The 12,402-nt window shown below is 46.4% G+C and overlaps 5 non-coding genes across 5 annotated transcripts; all 5 read left to right on the top strand.

Annotated features, from left to right (window-relative positions):
- Positions 1-644: 644 nt before the first annotated feature.
- Positions 645-717, top strand: trnav-cac (transfer RNA valine (anticodon CAC)). Its single transcript has one exon. It is a non-coding gene; the product is annotated as a tRNA-Val (tRNA).
- Positions 718-3,973: 3,256 nt separating this feature from the next.
- trnav-cac (transfer RNA valine (anticodon CAC)) lies at positions 3,974-4,046 on the top strand. Its single transcript has one exon. It is a non-coding gene; the product is annotated as a tRNA-Val (tRNA).
- A 3,256-nt stretch (positions 4,047-7,302) lies between these two features.
- trnav-cac (transfer RNA valine (anticodon CAC)) lies at positions 7,303-7,375 on the top strand. The gene has a single exon. It is a non-coding gene; the product is annotated as a tRNA-Val (tRNA).
- A 3,223-nt stretch (positions 7,376-10,598) lies between these two features.
- On the top strand, positions 10,599-10,671 carry trnav-cac (transfer RNA valine (anticodon CAC)). Its single transcript has one exon. It is a non-coding gene; the product is annotated as a tRNA-Val (tRNA).
- A 1,603-nt stretch (positions 10,672-12,274) lies between these two features.
- trnal-cag (transfer RNA leucine (anticodon CAG)) lies at positions 12,275-12,356 on the top strand. Its single transcript has one exon. It is a non-coding gene; the product is annotated as a tRNA-Leu (tRNA).
- The last annotated feature ends 46 nt before the right edge of the window (positions 12,357-12,402 follow it).

Raw genomic sequence — 12,402 nt, 5'->3', positions numbered from 1 at the left:
TGTGCCACAGACTGCGACGGCAAGCTCCGCTAAAAAGTAATCCTTTAAAGCAGGTGTAAGCAACACAACGTTTTTGGGGGACACCGCGTGGAAACAGATACTTCGGTGTATCTCCTCCATGCTCAGCACATAGCCAAATATAAACAAGTCCGGTTCCCCAGTATTTGGCCCCAAACCCTCTCAACCCATCCTATCCAGAAACTCATGCAATTTTCAGAGCCTCCTCCGCTTCCTCTGGGAGCTCATTCCATACACGCACAACCTTCTGTGTGGGAAATGTGCCTCAGGTCCTTTGTCAATTTCAGCCCACTCACCTTAAACCTATGCTCTCGAGTTTTCAACTCACCCCAACTTGGGTAAAACACGTAAATACTCAGTTTCCAACCCTTCCATTAGATCATGTCGCAGTCGTTACGCTGCAGGGAAAGTCGTCCCAGCCTAGTCGACCTCGCCCTACGGTCCAAACATTGACCACATCCTTGTCTATATTTTATCATCAATTTCACGTGTCTTTTTTTTATGTTTTGAAGATGTCAATTACGCTGGACAACAACGAGCTATTGGAAACAGAAAGGTGAAACGAAGAATGGCTTCAACTTTCAGTGCTGGATGCCCCTGAGCTGCCGGATGGGCGGCTGCGGCTTGTTTCTGTAGTGTAGTGGTCATCACGTTCGCCTCACACGCGAAAGGTCCCCAGTTCGAAACTGGGCAGAAACTGCTTTGTTCTTCATCGGCAGCCTTTTACATGGACAAGAACGGTGCTTTCTTGCTTGCTTTCCCATCTGCAAACCTGCCTTCGAAGTTGCTTGAACAAATCTGCTCGCGTAGTGAAATGTAATGCAATTCCATTTAATGACTGTGCAAAGAATTGTAAAGTTTTTATCCAAACTGGTTCTGATCATATGCAATTCTGTTTGAGAGTGTAGTTACCCCCTTCTGATTCTTCTACGAAAAGCAGTACCGCATTTGCATTCCTTGCGCAGGCGGCTCGGTTCAAAGACAGGGAAGAAGCTGATGCGCTGGTGTCACAGTGCACCACGGATTCCTGAACTTGTCTGTCTGTTAAATGTACCCCAAAGGCGTCTCTGAAAGGCCTCGTTTGGAAGCTGTCTGTCGTTATTCAACGTACGAGAATTGGCACCAGAGGTCCTGAATCATGTTTTGGAGCAGTTCGCACTTGAGTGGCTCTTTCAATCAGCAACAGCAATGAAAGAAATTACACTCTCAGAGGAACCTCTGGACCTGTGCTTTCATGGTGTCGCTAGTATTAAGGTGCGCCCCGAGACCTAAGCCACGTTGGAACTGAAACGGAGGAATCGACAGAGAGGTTACAGAATGACATCGCATCCATTTGGTTTTCTTGAAATCACTGAGGAGCAGGAAAATGTAAACGGCGAAGTCGAGTGGGGAAGTCAGGCAGTTGCAGCTCTGGAGAAACTCCTTCTTTGTGACTCACTCAGCAACCAGACACGTGAAGGTGACTCAGAGGCGTGAGAGCTCTTCACATCGAGAACAAAAAGCAATCAAGGGCAGTTAGCACCTCTTCCGGAGTGGGGGTGGGGTGAGGTAATTACCTTTTGACTTTGTTACTATGTTGAGAAACTGCCTTTTAGATTGAGGTGAACAGAAAATGCATTTCTAATAAGCACCATGGAATTGAGCAAAATTTATTGAGTCGCTTCTCGTCGATTCCCACACAGGTTTCCAACTCAGTTGCTATCCATGTGGCTGATGTCCAGGAGTGAACATCTCTGCAGCAAATTGCACGGTTAGGGTAAAAGGCAAGGAAAGTGGCATCTCGAACTGGCTCCGAGGTCAGAGCATGCTCACAATGTGATCTGTCGTTCTCGAATAGGAATGCGACCTCCGGTTTTAGGGTGGAGTACATTGTTTGGGACTCTTTTTCTGCAAAACAGACACAGTGACTGAAATTACGCTGCACGGTATGATGTGGAACACGGCTTTGTGCATTTTCCCTGTAGTCCGGTGTGCTTCATGTTCCGCGTAAACGTGAAACTTGCCCTGTTTCAAGCAATGGGTGAAATCATTTAGCAAAGCAAGAATCGAAATTGCAGTAATGTCAAGCAGCTCGTGGTTATTTGACCAAATCATAACCGAACATATATTCTCACAGATACATTTGGAGCTGAAAGGAGTCTGAGAAGATAGACTCAGCTTACCATTGATTTTTGTCTGGATTGATGGGCTCTCATTATCTGCTGCGAAATTGATATTGTAGACGGGCACATCCCAGCAGCTGTGCGAGTCGGAGAGGGATCATGGAACCATTTTCATGTGACTTGGCATCTGTTGTTATGCAGGAGAGCACAGTTGGAAACGCAAGAAAATGGTGCGCGCGGCCGGCTGGTAGTGTGGCCGAGCGGTCGAAGGCGCTGGATACAGGTTCCAATCTCGAAAGGGGCGTGGGTTCGAATCCCACCACTGCCATTTCTGCAGATCAACTCCAACGCTGCAGCTTTTTTGTTAAAATGCTGTTTCTGTCCCCACTGTATTGATGTTGAAAACAAAAGTAAAATGGCTTTGCTTCCCGGGGAATTAACTGTGGTGTGGGATAGTGCCGAATATTTCAAAGTGTCTCTGTCTGTCATGATCGTGTTCGCCTCCCGCGCAGAAAATCGCAAGCAGCTGTGCTGTTCCAGGCAAGTTGAGCTTGTACTGGAACCGAATGGAGACCGGTATTTCATCGCTGTTGTGAAACAAAGTCCTGGGGTGACTCGACTCGTCGTTATTTGGTTTTTCGGCCAATGGGAAAATCGTTCCAACGAATTTCGATGTGATATGTTGTTGAATTTCTCCCATTTCCTTCGTTTCCGTCCTGGAGACATCGGAAGGGAAAGGTAATCTAATCGAGACTGTGATTGGTGAAATTCACTTTTTATGGCCCATTCTTATTAGGTTCTTTCTTTCTCTCTTTTCAGTATTGTCTGGGAAGTGGTGGTTCCCTAAGGCTGCAGTATGTGTGAAAGAGTAGTTTGGAATTGTCCTGTTGTTAGTTGTGAGATTACTTTATAAATCATGCCCTCGGACTGTCTCACATTTAGCATTCATGCATCTCTGTGTCTGAAAATGCATTAGGTATGCCAGCTTTGTTTGTGTTCCGTGTTAAATGCTTTCTGTTTTGCGATTCGCTCAATACTTTACGAGTTAACAGCGTTTCTGAGGAAACTTCCAGCTGCAAAAGTCCTTAACTGAGGATCTGGGAAAATTTCACAGAGTATGGTCAGTCGGAGCAAAAGTAAGGAAGTCGTTCCTTTCTGCAGTGTTTCGCAATACTACCTTTCCCGTGAGCATCGAACACAGTAAAGGATTGTGCCACAGACTGCGACGGCAAGCTCCGCTAAAAAGTAATCCTTTAAAGCAGGTGTAAGCAACACAACGTTTTTGGGGGACACCGCGTGGAAACAGATACTTCGGTGTATCTCCTCCATGCTCAGCACATAGCCAAATATAAACAAGTCCGGTTCCCCAGTATTTGGCCCCAAACCCTCTCAACCCATCCTATCCAGAAACTCATGCAATTTTCAGAGCCTCCTCCGCTTCCTCTGGGAGCTCATTCCATACACGCACAACCTTCTGTGTGGGAAATGTGCCTCAGGTCCTTTGTCAATTTCAGCCCACTCACCTTAAACCTATGCTCTCGAGTTTTCAACTCACCCCAACTTGGGTAAAACACGTAAATACTCAGTTTCCAACCCTTCCATTAGATCATGTCGCAGTCGTTACGCTGCAGGGAAAGTCGTCCCAGCCTAGTCGACCTCGCCCTACGGTCCAAACATTGACCACATCCTTGTCTATATTTTATCATCAATTTCACGTGTCTTTTTTTTATGTTTTGAAGATGTCAATTACGCTGGACAACAACGAGCTATTGGAAACAGAAAGGTGAAACGAAGAATGGCTTCAACTTTCAGTGCTGGATGCCCCTGAGCTGCCGGATGGGCGGCTGCGGCTTGTTTCTGTAGTGTAGTGGTCATCACGTTCGCCTCACACGCGAAAGGTCCCCAGTTCGAAACTGGGCAGAAACTGCTTTGTTCTTCATCGGCAGCCTTTTACATGGACAAGAACGGTGCTTTCTTGCTTGCTTTCCCATCTGCAAACCTGCCTTCGAAGTTGCTTGAACAAATCTGCTGGCGTAGTGAAATGTAATGCAATTCCATTTAATGACTGTGCAAAGAATTGTAAAGTTTTTATCCAAACTGGTTCTGATCATATGCAATTCTGTTTGAGAGTGTAGTTACCCCCTTCTGATTCTTCTACGAAAAGCAGTACCGCATTTGCATTCCTTGCGCAGGCGGCTCGGTTCAAAGACAGGGAAGAAGCTGATGCGCTGGTGTCACAGTGCACCACGGATTCCTGAACTTGTCTGTCTGTTAAATGTACCCCAAAGGCGTCTCTGAAAGGCCTCGTTTGGAAGCTGTCTGTCGTTATTCAACGTACGAGAATTGGCACCAGAGGTCCTGAATCATGTTTTGGAGCAGTTCGCACTTGAGTGGCTCTTTCAATCAGCAACAGCAATGAAAGAAATTACACTCTCAGAGGAACCTCTGGACCTGTGCTTTCATGGTGTCGCTAGTATTAAGGTGCGCCCCGAGACCTAAGCCACGTTGGAACTGAAACGGAGGAATCGACAGAGAGGTTACAGAATGACATCGCATCCATTTGGTTTTCTTGAAATCACTGAGGAGCAGGAAAATGTAAACGGCGAAGTCGAGTGGGGAAGTCAGGCAGTTGCAGCTCTGGAGAAACTCCTTCTTTGTGACTCACTCAGCAACCAGACACGTGAAGGTGACTCAGAGGCGTGAGAGCTCTTCACATCGAGAACAAAAAGCAATCAAGGGCAGTTAGCACCTCTTCCGGAGTGGGGGTGGGGTGAGGTAATTACCTTTTGACTTTGTTACTATGTTGAGAAACTGCCTTTTAGATTGAGGTGAACAGAAAATGCATTTCTAATAAGCACCATGGAATTGAGCAAAATTTATTGAGTCGCTTCTCGTCGATTCCCACACAGGTTTCCAACTCAGTTGCTATCCATGTGGCTGATGTCCAGGAGTGAACATCTCTGCAGCAAATTGCACGGTTAGGGTAAAAGGCAAGGAAAGTGTCATCTCGAACTGGCTCCGAGGTCAGAGCATGCTCACGATGTGATCTGTCGTTCTCGAATAGGAATGCGACCTCCGGTTTTAGGGTGGAGTACATTGTTTGGGACTCTTTTTCTGCAAAACAGACACAGTGACTGAAATTACGCTGCACGGTATGATGTGGAACACGGCTTTGTGCATTTTCCCTGTAGTCCGGTGTGCTTCATGTTCCGCGTAAACGTGAAACTTGCCCTGTTTCAAGCAATGGGTGAAATCATTTAGCAAAGCAAGAATCGAAATTGCAGTAATGTCAAGCAGCTCGTGGTTATTTGACCAAATCATAACCGAACATATATTCTCACAGATACATTTGGAGCTGAAAGGAGTCTGAGAAGATAGACTCAGCTTACCATTGATTTTTGTCTGGATTGATGGGCTCTCATTATCTGCTGCGAAATTGATATTGTAGACGGGCACATCCCAGCAGCTGTGCGAGTCGGAGAGGGATCATGGAACCATTTTCATGTGACTTGGCATCTGTTGTTATGCAGGAGAGCACAGTTGGAAACGCAAGAAAATGGTGCGCGCGGCCGGCTGGTAGTGTGGCCGAGCGGTCGAAGGCGCTGGATACAGGTTCCAATCTCGAAAGGGGCGTGGGTTCGAATCCCACCACTGCCATTTCTGCAGATCAACTCCAACGCTGCAGCTTTTTTGTTAAAATGCTGTTTCTGTCCCCACTGTATTGATGTTGAAAACAAAAGTAAAATGGCTTTGCTTCCCGGGGAATTAACTGTGGTGTGGGATAGTGCCGAATATTTCAAAGTGTCTCTGTCTGTCATGATCGTGTTCGCCTCCCGCGCAGAAAATCGCAAGCAGCTGTGCTGTTCCAGGCAAGTTGAGCTTGTACTGGAACCGAATGGAGACCGGTATTTCATCGCTGTTGTGAAACAAAGTCCTGGGGTGACTCGACTCGTCGTTATTTGGTTTTTCGGCCAATGGGAAAATCGTTCCAACGAATTTCGATGTGATATGTTGTTGAATTTCTCCCATTTCCTTCGTTTCCGTCCTGGAGACATCGGAAGGGAAAGGTAATCTAATCGAGACTGTGATTGGTGAAATTCACTTTTTATGGCCCATTCTTATTAGGTTCTTTCTTTCTCTCTTTTCAGTATTGTCTGGGAAGTGGTGGTTCCCTAAGGCTGCAGTATGTGTGAAAGAGTAGTTTGGAATTGTCCTGTTGTTAGTTGTGAGATTACTTTATAAATCATGCCCTCGGACTGTCTCACATTTAGCATTCATGCACCTCTGTGTCTGAAAATGCATTAGGTATGCCAGCTTTGTTTGTGTTCCGTGTTAAATGCTTTCTGTTTTGCGATTCGCTCAATACTTTACGAGTTAACAGCGTTTCTGAGGAAACTTCCAGCTGCAAAAGTCCTTAACTGAGGATCTGGGAAAATTTCACAGAGTATGGTCAGTCGGAGCAAAAGTAAGGAAGTCGTTCCTTTCTGCAGTGTTTCGCAATACTACCTTTCCCGTGAGCATCGAACACAGTAAAGGATTGTGCCACAGACTGCGACGGCAAGCTCCGCTAAAAAGTAATCCTTTAAAGCAGGTGTAAGCAACACAACGTTTTTGGGGGACACCGCGTGGAAACAGATACTTCGGTGTATCTCGTCCATGCTCAGCACATAGCCAAATATAAACAAGTCCGGTTCCCCAGTATTTGGCCCCAAACCCTCTCAACCCATCCTATCCAGAAACTCATGCAATTTTCAGAGCCTCCTCCGCTTCCTCTGGGAGCTCATTCCATACACGCACAACCTTCTGTGTGGGAAATGTGCCTCAGGTCCTTTGTCAATTTCAGCCCACTCACCTTAAACCTATGCTCTCGAGTTTTCAACTCACCCCAACTTGGGTAAAACACGTAAATACTCAGTTTCCAACCCTTCCATTAGATCATGTCGCAGTCGTTACGCTGCAGGGAAAGTCGTCCCAGCCTAGTCGACCTCGCCCTACGGTCCAAACATTGACCACATCCTTGTCTATATTTTATCATCAATTTCACGTGTCTTTTTTTTATGTTTTGAAGATGTCAATTACGCTGGACAACAACGAGCTATTGGAAACAGAAAGGTGAAACGAAGAATGGCTTCAACTTTCAGTGCTGGATGCCCCTGAGCTGCCGGATGGGCGGCTGCGGCTTGTTTCTGTAGTGTAGTGGTCATCACGTTCGCCTCACACGCGAAAGGTCCCCAGTTCGAAACTGGGCAGAAACTGCTTTGTTCTTCATCGGCAGCCTTTTACATGGACAAGAACGGTGCTTTCTTGCTTGCTTTCCCATCTGCAAACCTGCCTTCGAAGTTGCTTGAACAAATCTGCTCGCGTAGTGAAATGTAATGCAATTCCATTTAATGACTGTGCAAAGAATTGTAAAGTTTTTATCCAAACTGGTTCTGATCATATGCAATTCTGTTTGAGAGTGTAGTTACCCCCTTCTGATTCTTCTACGAAAAGCAGTACCGCATTTGCATTCCTTGCGCAGGCGGCTCGGTTCAAAGACAGGGAAGAAGCTGATGCGCTGGTGTCACAGTGCACCACGGATTCCTGAACTTGTCTCTCTGTTAAATGTACCCCAAAGGCGTCTCTGAAAGGCCTCGTTTGGAAGCTGTCTGTCGTTATTCAACGTACGAGAATTGGCACCAGAGGTCCTGAATCATGTTTTGGAGCAGTTCGCACTTGAGTGGCTCTTTCAATCAGCAACAGCAATGAAAGAAATTACACTCTCAGAGGAACCTCTGGACCTGTGCTTTCATGGTGTCGCTAGTATTAAGGTGCGCCCCGAGACCTAAGCCACGTTGGAACTGAAACGGAGGAATCGACAGAGAGGTTACAGAATGACATCGCATCCATTTGGTTTTCTTGAAATCACTGAGGAGCAGGAAAATGTAAACGGCGAAGTCGAGTGGGGAAGTCAGGCAGTTGCAGCTCTGGAGAAACTCCTTCTTTGTGACTCACTCAGCAACCAGACACGTGAAGGTGACTCAGAGGCGTGAGAGCTCTTCACATCGAGAACAAAAAGCAATCAAGGGCAGTTAGCACCTCTTCCGGAGTGGGGGTGGGGTGAGGTAATTACCTTTTGACTTTGTTACTATGTTGAGAAACTGTCTTTTAGATTGAGGTGAACAGAAACTGCATTATTGAGTCGCTTCTCGTCGATTCCCACACAGGTTTCCAACTCAGTTGCTATCCATGTGGCTGATGTCCAGGAGTGAACATCTCTGCAGCAAATTGCACGGTTAGGGTAAAAGGCAAGGAAAGTGGCATCTCGAACTGGCTCCGAGGTCAGAGCATGCTCACGATGGGATCTGTCGTTCTCGAATAGGAATGCGACCTCCGGTTTTAGGGTGGAGTACATTGTTTGGGACTCTTTTTCTGCAAAACAGACACAGTGACTGAAATTACGCTGCACGGTATGATGTGGAACACGGCTTTGTGCATTTTCCCTGTAGTCCGGTGTGCTTCATGTTCCGCGTAAACGTGAAACTTGCCCTGTTTCAAGCAATGGGTGAAATCATTTAGCAAAGCAAGAATCGAAATTGCAGTAATGTCAAGCAGCTCGTGGTTATTTGACCAAATCATAACCGAACATATATTCTCACAGATACATTTGGAGCTGAAAGGAGTCTGAGAAGATAGACTCAGCTTACCATTGATTTTTGTCTGGATTGATGGGCTCTCATTATCTGCTGCGAAATTGATATTGTAGACGGGCACATCCTAGCAGCTGTGCGAGTCGGAGAGGGATCATGGAACCATTTTCATGTGACTTGGCATCTGTTGTTATGCAGGAGAGCACAGTTGGAAACGCAAGAAAATGGTGCGCGGCCGGCTGGTAGTGCGGCCGAGCGGTCTAAGGCGCTGGATCCAGGTTCCAGTCTCGAAAGGGGCGTGGGTTCGAATCCCACCACTGCCATTTCTGCAGATCAACTCCAACGCTGCAGCTTTTTTGTTAAAATGCTGTTTCTGTCCCCACTGTATTGATGTTGAAAACAAAAGTAAAATGGCTTTGCTTCCCGGGGAATTAACTGTGCTGTGGGATAGTGCCGAATATTTCAAAGTGTCTCTGTCTGTCATGATCGTGTTCGCCTCCCGCGCAGAAAATCGCAAGCAGCTGTGCTGTTCCAGGCAAGTTGAGCTTGTACTGGAACCGAATGGAGACCGGTATTTCATCGCTGTTGTGAAACAAAGTCCTGGGGTGACTCGACTCGTCGTTATTTGGTTTTTCGGCCAATGGGAAAATCGTTCCAACGAATTTCGATGTGATATGTTGTTGAATTTCTCCCATTTCCTTCGTTTCCGTCCTGGAGACATCGGAAGGGAAAGGTAATCTAATCGAGACTGTGATTGGTGAAATTCACTTTTTATGGCCCATTCTTATTAGGTTCTTTCTTTCTCTCTTTTCAGTATTGTCTGGGAAGTGGTGGTTCCCTAAGGCTGCAGTATGTGTGAAAGAGTAGTTTGGAATTGTCCTGTTGTTAGTTGTGAGATTACTTTATAAATCATGCCCTCGGACTGTCTCACATTTAGCATTCATGCATCTCTGTGTCTGAAAATGCATTAGGTATGCCAGCTTTGTTTGTGTTCCGTGTTAAATGCTTTCTGTTTTGCGATTCGCTCAATACTTTACGAGTTAACAGAAGTTTCTGAGGAAACTTCCAGCTGCAAAAGTCCTTAACTGAGGATCTGGGAAAATTTCACAGAGTATGGTCAGTCGGAGCAAAAGTAAGGAAGTCGTTCCTTTCTGCAGTGTTTCGCAATACTACCTTTCCCGTGAGCATCGAACACAGTAAAGGATTGTGCCACAGACTGCGACGGCAAGCTCCGCTAAAAAGTAATCCTTTAAAGCAGGTGTAAGCAACACAACGTTTTTGGGGGACACCGCGTGGAAACAGATACTTCGGTGTATCTCCTCCATGCTCAGCACATAGCCAAATATAAACAAGTCCGGTTCCCCAGTATTTGGCCCCAAACCCTCTCAACCCATCCTATCCAGAAACTCATGCAATTTTCAGAGCCTCCTCCGCTTCCTCTGGGAGCTCATTCCATACACGCACAACCTTCTGTGTGGGAAATGTGCCTCAGGTCCTTTGTCAATTTCAGCCCACTCACCTTAAACCTATGCTCTCGAGTTTTCAACTCACCCCAACTTGGGTAAAACACGTAAATACTCAGTTTCCAACCCTTCCATTAGATCATGTCGCAGTCGTTACGCTGCAGGGAAAGTCGTCCCAGCCTAGTCGACCTCGCCCTACGGTCCAAACATTGACCACATCCTTGTCTATATTTTATCATCAATTTCACGTGTCTTTTTTTAATGTTTTGAAGATGTCAATTACGCTGGACAACAACGAGCTATTGGAAACAGAAAGGTGAAACGAAGAATGGCTTCAACTTTCAGTGCTGGATGCCCCTGAGCTGCCGGATGGGCGGCTGCGGCTTGTTTCTGTAGTGTAGTGGTCATCACGTTCGCCTCACACGCGAAAGGTCCCCAGTTCGAAACTGGGCAGAAACTGCTTTGTTCTTCATCGGCAGCCTTTTACATGGACAAGAACGGTGCTTTCTTGCTTGCTTTCCCATCTGCAAACCTGCCTTCGAAGTTGCTTGAACAAATCTGCTGGCGTAGTGAAATGTAATGCAATTCCATTTAATGACTGTGCAAAGAATTGTAAAGTTTTTATCCAAACTGGTTCTGATCATATGCAATTCTGTTTGAGAGTGTAGTTACCCCCTTCTGATTCTTCTACGAAAAGCAGTACCGCATTTGCATTCCTTGCGCAGGCGGCTCGGTTCAAAGACAGGGAAGAAGCTGATGCGCTGGTGTCACAGTGCACCACGGATTCCTGAACTTGTCTGTCTGTTAAATGTACCCCAAAGGCGTCTCTGAAAGGCCTCGTTTGGAAGCTGTCTGTCGTTATTCAACGTACGAGAATTGGCACCAGAGGTCCTGAATCATGTTTTGGAGCAGTTCGCACTTGAGTGGCTCTTTCAATCAGCAACAGCAATGAAAGAAATTACACTCTCAGAGGAACCTCTGGACCTGTGCTTTCATGGTGTCGCTAGTATTAAGGTGCGCCCCGAGACCTAAGCCACGTTGGAACTGAAACGGAGGAATCGACAGAGAGGTTACAGAATGACATCGCATCCATTTGGTTTTCTTGAAATCACTGAGGAGCAGGAAAATGTAAACGGCGAAGTCGAGTGGGGAAGTCAGGCAGTTGCAGCTCTGGAGAAACTCCTTCTTTGTGACTCACTCAGCAACCAGACACGTGAAGGTGACTCAGAGGCGTGAGAGCTCTTCACATCGAGAACAAAAAGCAATCAAGGGCAGTTAGCACCTCTTCCGGAGTGGGGGTGGGGTGAGGTAATTACCTTTTGACTTTGTTACTATGTTGAGAAACTGTCTTTTAGATTGAGGTGAACAGAAACTGCATTATTGAGTCGCTTCTCGTCGATTCCCACACAGGTTTCCAACTCAGTTGCTATCCATGTGGCTGATGTCCAGGAGTGAACATCTCTGCAGCAAATTGCACGGTTAGGGTAAAAGGCAAGGAAAGTGCCATCTCGAACCGGCCCCGAGGTCAGAGCATGCTCACAATGTGATCTGTCGTTCTCGAATAGGAATGCGACCTCCGGTTTTAGGGTGGAGTACATTGTTTGGGACTCTTTTTCTGCAAAACAGACACAGTGACTGAAATTACGCTGCACGGTATGATGTGGAACACGGCTTTGTGCATTTTCCCTGTAGTCCGGTGTGCTTCATGTTCCGCGTAAACGTTTCAAGCAATGGGTGAAATCATTTAGCAAAGCAAGAATCGAAATTGCAGTAATGTCAAGCAGCTCGTGGTTATTTGACCAAATCATAACCGAACATATATTCTCACAGATACATTTGGAGCTGAAAGGAGTCTGAGAAGATAGACTCAGCTTACCATTGATTTATGTCTGGATAGATGGGCTCTCATTATCTGCTGCGAAATTGATATTGTAGACGGGCACATCCCAGCAGCTGTGCGAGTCGGAGAGGGATCATGGAACCATTTTCATGTGACTTGGCATCTGTTGTTATGCAGGAGAGCACAGTTGGAAACGCAAGAAAATGGTGCGCGCGGCCGGCTGGTAGTGTGGCCGAGCGGTCTAAGGCGCTGGATCCAGGTTCCAGTCTCGAAAGGGGCGTGGGTTCGAATCCCACCACTGCCATTTCTGCAGATCAACTCCAACGCTGCAGCTTTTTTGTTAAAATGCT

This window comes from Chiloscyllium punctatum, chromosome 28 (assembly GCF_047496795.1).
Source record: "Chiloscyllium punctatum isolate Juve2018m chromosome 28, sChiPun1.3, whole genome shotgun sequence".
Taxonomy (NCBI): domain Eukaryota; kingdom Metazoa; phylum Chordata; class Chondrichthyes; order Orectolobiformes; family Hemiscylliidae; genus Chiloscyllium; species Chiloscyllium punctatum.
The sequence above is the reverse complement of the archived record's forward strand: the minus strand, read 5'-3'. Positions and strand labels throughout refer to the sequence as shown.